Source organism: Salvia splendens, chromosome 1 (genome assembly GCF_004379255.2).
Source record: "Salvia splendens isolate huo1 chromosome 1, SspV2, whole genome shotgun sequence".
NCBI classification, from domain to species: Eukaryota; Viridiplantae; Streptophyta; class Magnoliopsida; order Lamiales; family Lamiaceae; genus Salvia; species Salvia splendens.
Genome location: NC_056032.1, coordinates 27,420,637 through 27,428,757, shown reverse-complemented (window position 1 = coordinate 27,428,757; position 8,121 = coordinate 27,420,637). Strand labels below are relative to the sequence as shown.

Here is an 8,121-nt window from a genome sequence, read left to right as displayed (position 1 = left end):
AAAGTATAAGCAAGACACGGGCATACCCGAGGGATACATGCCTAAAAGCCGAAGCTATGTAGGCCGGTGGGGGGGGAAGTAAACTCTAGGGAAACAAAGCCCAAAGAGTTGGTATCACAAACCGAAAAACAACATATAATATCAATGCATCAACAAAATCAACATAAGACATCACTTCGGTTAAAGTCTTCAAGATGGGATCCACTTGATTTGCGTCGGTACTTCTTTCCATCAAGGTGTGCTTGTACTCATTGCTACCGTCCACGTTACCCCAATGAAGGTAGGGGTAGGACCTCGTTAAAACCTCCTAGAGATAAACCCAATGGGAAAAAAATGCCTAGGAGGAAAAAGAGTACCCCCGTGGCCGAGAGCAACGCTAAACTCCCAAGTGCTCGGTCACTTGTTCATGCGGATAAAGGGAGTATAACACTGCATATGTTACCTTCTTCACTTCGAACACCAAGTGCTTGGGTTTGAATGCTGATCCGTCAAAAATCAAGGCATTCCTGCCTCTCCACATTAGGCTGACCATTGCGATGAGGGCTAGCCTTCTAGCCTTGCGGATGATTGCCGCGCCACTTCTTTCCTTGATCATCCACTTGATGGCGCTCGGTATGGTGGTGATGTTCCTCCTCATTCCAGCCAAGATTTGATCTCCTTCCAAACTGCCCAAGTCTTGTGGCATTTGAAGAAAAGGTGGTCCACAGACTCCGTGTGCGCCATGCACAAGGGGCAGCGTTGATCGATGTTCTTGTAGCCCAGTCTGTCCCTCGTTGGAAGTCATCCTTTGAGAGCTTGCCAAGTAGTGAAGGAGTACTTTGGTGGGACAAACTCCTTCCACACAAATCTGTGCCACAGTCGCCGTTCTCCTTTTGGCCTGAACCACTTGTATGCCTCGACCGCTCCCTTGCTCTCGTACCATTGTCCCAGCATCTTCTCCACTTCTCTTCTCAGCCGGTCGGTTAGCAAATCATCTCGTATTTCAAGTAGCCTCTTGAACAGTGGTGAGTCTCGTGATCTTGTCGTCCATTCCCACAGCGTCCTGTTCTTGAGAAACTCACTATGGATCCATTTGATCCACAGGGAATCCGTCTTGGTATGAATGTTCCACAGGTTCCGAGCCAAGAGTGCCTTGTTCCACGCCACGAGGTCCCGAAAGCCTAGTCCCCCTTCATTTTTCGGTAGGCAGAGTTCCTTCCAAGCCACCGGGGGGTATTTCGTACCCCAAAGGAACTCACGGCAGGTAGAGATGATCCGGTCCCTCATGTTTGCCTACAGGGGAAAGACTTGTAGCCAGTAGCACTAGACTCCCTGCACAACAGAGCGCACAAGTTCAGTTTTACCGGCATAAGAAAGATTCTTACCTGCCCACTTTTTGGTGAGGGATGCGATCTTCTCAATTAGCGGCGAGTAGTGCATGATGTTGAGCTTGCTCGATGCGAGGGGCACTTCTAGGTACTTCACCGGCAGGGAACCCAACGGGAAGCCGAAAATGCTCTTGATCACCTCCAAGTCCCGGATCTCTTCTTTGTCTTCTTAATATTACAGTTTGACACCCTGATATGAATTTCTGCAACTGCATATATTCAAGAAATGAGATAGAGTGAGAGCTGACTTGTGTACCATAAATTTCATATCCCCTGTGCAGAATGGAAAAACGATTAGCATGCAACTCAATACAAGAATAAACCGTAAGTAAAGAAACAGATGAGTTTCTTTTGATACATATCTAGAATACATGTTATATAAGGAGAAGTACCCGAACCGGATAAATCTAGACATTGCATGTTAATGCCATAAAGCTATGTATGATAGTTCAGAATTAGTCCACGACATGCTATATTGAAATCTCTGTAAATATCAGTGTAGTTATTAGATTATTATAAGGTTCCGGTTGAATGAGTGATAGCTCCATTGATTTGTGTCAACAAAGGTTGTTCAGGAAGTACACTTATTGTAGCTCAATGCATTAGCATGTAGCAATGAACATCACAGCGGAAGGGGTGTGGTACCTGCAACCTCTGGCCGAAATGCTTCACTACTGGGGGTGGCTTAAAATGGTCACGCTTGTTTCACGCTGTCACCATCTATTATGGCTCTAATCATCACTACTGCTTATATTAACATACCCATTTTTTGTACCATCTATTACGTCTAGCTTGTGATACATCGCGCTTACCGCAGTATTAAGGAGGTGCCACCTGCACAGAAATAGTGCCAAATATTCTAGGGGACACCTCAAGTATGTTAAAAAAGGCTGTAGAATCCAACTCATTGTTTAACTTCCATTATTATATTTTTCTGCCTTTAAACCTATCTATTTTGTTAGTGCCATCCTCATAGATGGAATTCAGATCACTATGTTACTATTCATATTTTTTCTTATTACAAGGTCTGTTAACATTTCTGGAACAGGAACACCCTAAATAGAGTTTAGAATAAATGGAATAGCTTGAAAAGAAAAATGTTGTATTGAATTATCATAAATAAAGCAGAAAGAAGGATGAAAAACGTAAAATGATATAGCCTTAAAATTCTTCATAAGAATGATATAGGCCATGTAATATTTCTTGTTTTTGTTTAGTATACTGCAGGTCCAACTTTTGCTCTGTTTTTTGTTTTTCAGTTTATTATGTTGACTGCGCTAATGGTTCTTCTAGTTCAACGCCGCTACTTTGTTATAGGTTATCAGTTTTTCCACAGCGATGTCTGACTGAAATTGAAATAAATTTCTCATCGACTAGGAATTTTACTGTAGTTATTTTGTCATATGTATTTGCCTTTTCACTGTGGGATTTGTATATTGATGATTTTGTTTGCGTGTCATCTTTTTCACTGTGATATTGTCACGACCACAACTCCCTAGTCAAAGAAAGTGTAGCTATTTCGCGACTAAACTTACTAAATGGTCTCAACTTATCATAAAAGGATAATCAAATCAAGAGAAACATTGTCTAAATGCGAAAAAGAGTACAACCATACTGAATCAGAGTAATTTTTGGGCATTGTCTTTTTCTAAAAACAAAGTGTAGATTCTCGCAGCGGAAGAGTACCAAGACGGTGCAATATGTATGAAGACATACTACATCAGCTATCTTCCTACTTATTTAAATTTCTGTCCCAACACCTCCTCTGCATCGACCGATCAACCTGCACATTAAGGAAAACAATATGCAGGGCTGAGTACTTGATATACTCATTGGGCTCATGCCGAAAACATTTCTCTTTTAGTTGTCAGCCAAACTTGAGTGAACACGGGGTTTTTCTGAAAACAATTCCCGGTCACTAAAACTGTTATTTCTTTCTGAAAATAGACTGCAGTCATAGAACTTCTCATGAAATACCATATCTGATCTGTGTGAACCGGGAATGTGGCCACATTCCACGACGGTCACTGGACCGACCAACGCTAGCGCTAGCACACGGTCCCTATGTGTACACTAGTCCGAGTAGGGTTTGCGGCCCTACTAGGACCCGAATTCGATTTAAATGGTTTGGCATAGCCAACAGATAGACAATCATAAATAAAAACATGGCATGACAACTCATCTCAAAATATTCACGTTTTCACATAAAATCACGTTCTGAAAGAAAAGCCCACCTCGTTGCTTAAACTCTTTCAAACAGGTGCTTCCAGACTTGAGATTACTCGTCGTGCGACGACGTTCCTTTATAAAAATAATGTACTTAAATTAGGCTTTAAGTAATTATTTATCTTGCATGTATGCATGCCTAAGCGTGTGCTTATTATTTTACTTCTTGCCTTCTAATTTTAGAAGTCTTAAAACTTTAATTAAATCGGCGATTTAATTTATTCTGAATATGGCCAATCTGTTCGGGTATAATAAATACCCGGATTATTTTCCTTAATTATTTGAAATACTTTCTGTGACTAATGAAATTCTCATCTAATCATTTACTGCGTACTATTTCAACACAGCTTAATTATTTCTTTTCTTCCGTGGTTTAAGGAATAAATTCCATGGATTAAATTCTGTTATGGGCGGTGGCCCAAATAATTAAGCGTGGCCCAATCTAAAACCCTTCTTTCTTTCCCCTTTCTTCTCTTTCCTTTTTTTTATTACTTTGGCCCAAAGGCCCAAATTCTATTTCTTTTAAGGGAGGCCTAATTTTTTAGTGATCTGGCCCAAAGTATTCCCTAATACCGTTGCCTCTCTCTCATTTCATCTTCACCAAAATCCCCAATTCTAATTTCCAAACCCTAACTCTCTCTACTCCCTTTCTCGGCAAAGCCGACTCCTCAAACGGAAAGGTCGACTCGAAACTCTTTCAATTCGGCTCCTCCTTCGTCACAGTCACCACTACCATATCGCCGACGCAGGCGGTGGCTACCTACTAAGGCGACCTTCGATTTTTCTCTCCGGGACGGGGTGGCGATCCTTCGCGCCAGGGTTATCGGCGCGATTCCTAGCCGCCGCCACCAGACCGGGCGCCATCCGAAACTTGCCTTCCGGCGAATCCCCCTCGCCCTTGCTTGACAAATTTCGCGGCTCTCCGCCTCGGCCTCCGTCGCTTCGCGCAGCTGTCCTCGGAGTAGGGCGGAGGGTATCGTCGTCGAGCTGCCGTCAACGCGCCTTCGGCTCATCTCCAACCCCCCGGTGCTCTCGGCACGGCCGGCGCATACTCAGTCGCTCCACCGCCGCTCCACCACTCCTTTAAGCAAAGACGTTCCTGTCATGGTGCGGTCGGCATAGCTGACGCCGCTGCTGTGTCCCAGCCGTCGTCGGGTCGGCCGTCGTACCAAGCTAAGTCTCTACACTCCTTTCTCAATTCGTTTGATTAAGGGATGTTTAGTGTTTAGAGGGTTCATTCGTACCCGGTGGTTCTGGAATAATGTATTGCTAGACTTGGACTGATTATTATGTGGATTTGATGTTAAATCTCGCGGTCTTGTTGGTAAAGGGCAGATTCTATGCTCGCCTATGCGTGATATCTTGTCACGGTTAGCCAGTGGCTTGCGAGACTACTGGCATATGGTGCTGCTAACTATTTTACTCGTTCTCCTATATAATGTTCATGCTTATGTTTCTTCTGAAACTACGGGTTCTTATGCTTGAGAAGTCTACATGATGCTATAACTTGATTAACTGAGTTTGAAGGGGATTAAGGTTACCTTCACTAAACTTGTGCTGCTATTTCTTATCTCTGTCCTTGTTTATCCCTCACTTCCTCTTGCTGCTTCGGTTTCCCTCTCTCTTGACTGACTGTATTGCGATTGTTTTTGTGATGATGAGGGAGGAAGAAGCTGAGGCCTATTTATACTCGTTTTCTAACTGAAAGCCTGTGAAAGGCTGGTGTACTGGGCTGAAAAGTAGTCCTTGTTGGACTGTGTAGTGACTGTTTCCTATGCAAAAATTTGCAGGGATGTACTCGTGATGGTTGAGCCAATGGCTCCTGGTTGTGCTCTGATATCATAACTGATCTTTTGTGCTTTAATTCCTGCATTCCCTTGCTGCACATTTAACTGCATTTGGCTTTATTTGAGGTTTAGTACTTGGCTTATTTATGGGCTTTCGTCCCTTGTGGCAGGTGCACACAGGAGGTGGCATTGTGTGGCTAATTCCTTGACCATGGCAGGTCTAAATGGGGGTGTACGAGCTGCTATCTGCAGCCTTGCATGGTGCAACTGTTGGAGAGGGATCGGTTGGCTGGACTTGCTCCTTTCGGCCAAGCTCTTTCTCACTTTTCTGAAAGGTAAAGTCCCTCTTCCCTTTTCTAATATAGGGTGTTTGTTCATCTTTTATTCATGCATCTAAAACCCCACCTAATGTGTGTTTCGGTCTGATTTTGGCTAGGCATTGGCAGCGCCCAACTCTAGCTGCCGAGGTTGCTCCCCTCGTGATCTCGCCCTCTCGGGCTTTCTGGAATCTGGGCCGAGACGGCCTAGTGATGAAGGTCGACATAGTCGCTAGGGGTCTTGAGTTGTAATAGCGTAGTTCGACTTAACTTTCTTTCCAACATGTACGCAAAACTCGTTAATAGTTGGTGTGTATTTCTTTCTAGCATGTGTAACTCATTAGCTTGTAATTCTTTATATTGTATTTATTGATTTTTATTCAAGAAATAAAAATACATTTTTATTCTTTATCAAATTTCTACTATTTATTTCATAAATTCTGAGAAATTAGATCGCAGTAGCTATTATAGATATCTTAATTCAAATAAATATATCTCTCGTCTTGCTCATTGGGGTTCATATTTCTACTGATTTTCGTACTTGGGGTGGCGGTGGTATATCTTTATGAGCTGAAACAGAAAGGAGATGGAATGTAATGATACACATCGTTATTCCCTACAGATTAACTACCGCTATTGGACTTAGCTTAAATTGTTTATTATGATTTATGAGTAATTGATTAGAGTGCTTTTATCTTTTAATGTAAGAATCTAGATAGAGTTAGGAGTCTTCACTAGGTTATTATAATTAGGGCTATATATCTTAGTTTTATTGGCTCAAAAATACTCCCTCCGTGTGCCATGTTACACGCACTTTTCACTTTAGGCCGTACGTTTGAGATGAATTTTTTAGTGTAATTAAATTAAAATTTTAAATGTAATGAGACATCACTTAATAAAGGAGTTCTTAACTTAATCTAACATATTAATTAAATACATTAATTCTAATTTAAACTATAAATAGTGTAAGTAGTTTGTGACGAGCCGAAATGGAAGAGGGCAAGTAACATGGGACGGAGGGAGTAAAATTTAGTTTTAGCTAGTTGCTATGGGCTTTTTGTAGGATGGCTTATTAGCCATAAGAGGAGTATTTATCTCTTAACTTCGTTTATTTGTTATCTTTGTTCTCTTCTATTCTTTCTGTCCAGCAGTTATCTTCGTTGTTATGATGAAAATTGTGCGACATGCTTGGCATGTTGAGATATTAGCAAATTTTTATGGTACACCAGCCTATCAGTTCGTATCAAATGGTGCGGTGAACGTACCTTGCTCAAGTGAGAACATTGAAAAATCGGAGAAGATGGCTGAGAATCCATATGCAGCAACGCCTTGCCACATGGTCCAGCTATCTGTCCCCACCACGTGCAAGAGCACTACGTGAGGATCAACCGGTGGCCTAAGAGTGTCCACTATGGAGTGGACGCGGCTATAGCCGTGAGGTGGGCGGGGGGCGAGCGGGCTATAGAGGCAAAGTTGTCCGCCCCCGGGGCGGACGCGGAGAGGGGGGCGAGAGGCGGCGGACGCTCGATAGCCGGGTGAGGGGAGAGGACGCGGCGGGGGGGCTATAGCCGCGCCTATAGTGGCGGACACCAGCCGCGGCGGTTGCTGCGAATTTTCAATTTTTTTCCCTCTATAAATACCACTCCCCCCTACTTATTTTTCACCATTTTCACAAAATCCATCCACTCACTATCCACACAATCACTCTCTAAAAAATGCACCGAGGAGACGACGAATCACCCGACTCTCAGGAATCGGGATATGGCAGCAATCCATCACACCCGTCGGGTTTTGCCCAATATGTTTCTCAGCCGTCGGGCTTTGGCGCGACTCCGTCCCAGCATTGGGGTTGGAATCAATCTCCCCCACCGTGGGAATCGAGTCCACCCCTTCCTCCATCTCAGTCGTGGAGGTCTTCTCCAACTCCGCCACCTTTACAGCGGAATCTGAGTAGTTCCGCATTTGGAGATTACAGACCCAACCTAGACGCGCTTCACCAGCCGCGTCCGAGTTCCCCTTTCCAAGCCAGCCAATCTCCGTTCACCGAAGCAGATCAAGACGCATTTGATACTATGATGGGTCTGCTCAGTTCTGGCATCCCAGATACGCCGGCAGCACGGGTGGAAATGCCCATTCCGACCCGAGAAGGTAGCGGCAGTCGGGGCGGAGGCGGCAGTCGGGGCACCGGCCACGTCGGTGGGCGCACGGGCAGCGGGGCCGGGATTCCGAGTGGCGAGGGCAGTGGCACTGGCGGTAGCGGTGGCTCTGGTTCTGGGTCCAACCGGGGCAAGCCATACACCAAAGACGAGAGCATTGCCGTGGCGAAGGCTTGGGATGCTATCACTTCGGACCCCGTGGTGGGCACAGATCAGGCAGAGGGGAGTTTTTGGAGGCGCGTCATGTTTGCATACGAGGAGTTCAAAC

The 8,121-nt window shown here is 44.4% G+C and overlaps 1 long non-coding RNA gene across 1 annotated transcript; it reads left to right on the top strand.

Annotated features, from left to right (window-relative positions):
- Positions 1-4,163: 4,163 nt before the first annotated feature.
- LOC121746189 lies at positions 4,164-6,113 on the top strand. The gene is made up of 2 exons (XR_006038922.1): positions 4,164-5,715; positions 5,817-6,113. It is a non-coding gene; the product is annotated as an uncharacterized LOC121746189 (long non-coding RNA).
- The last annotated feature ends 2,008 nt before the right edge of the window (positions 6,114-8,121 follow it).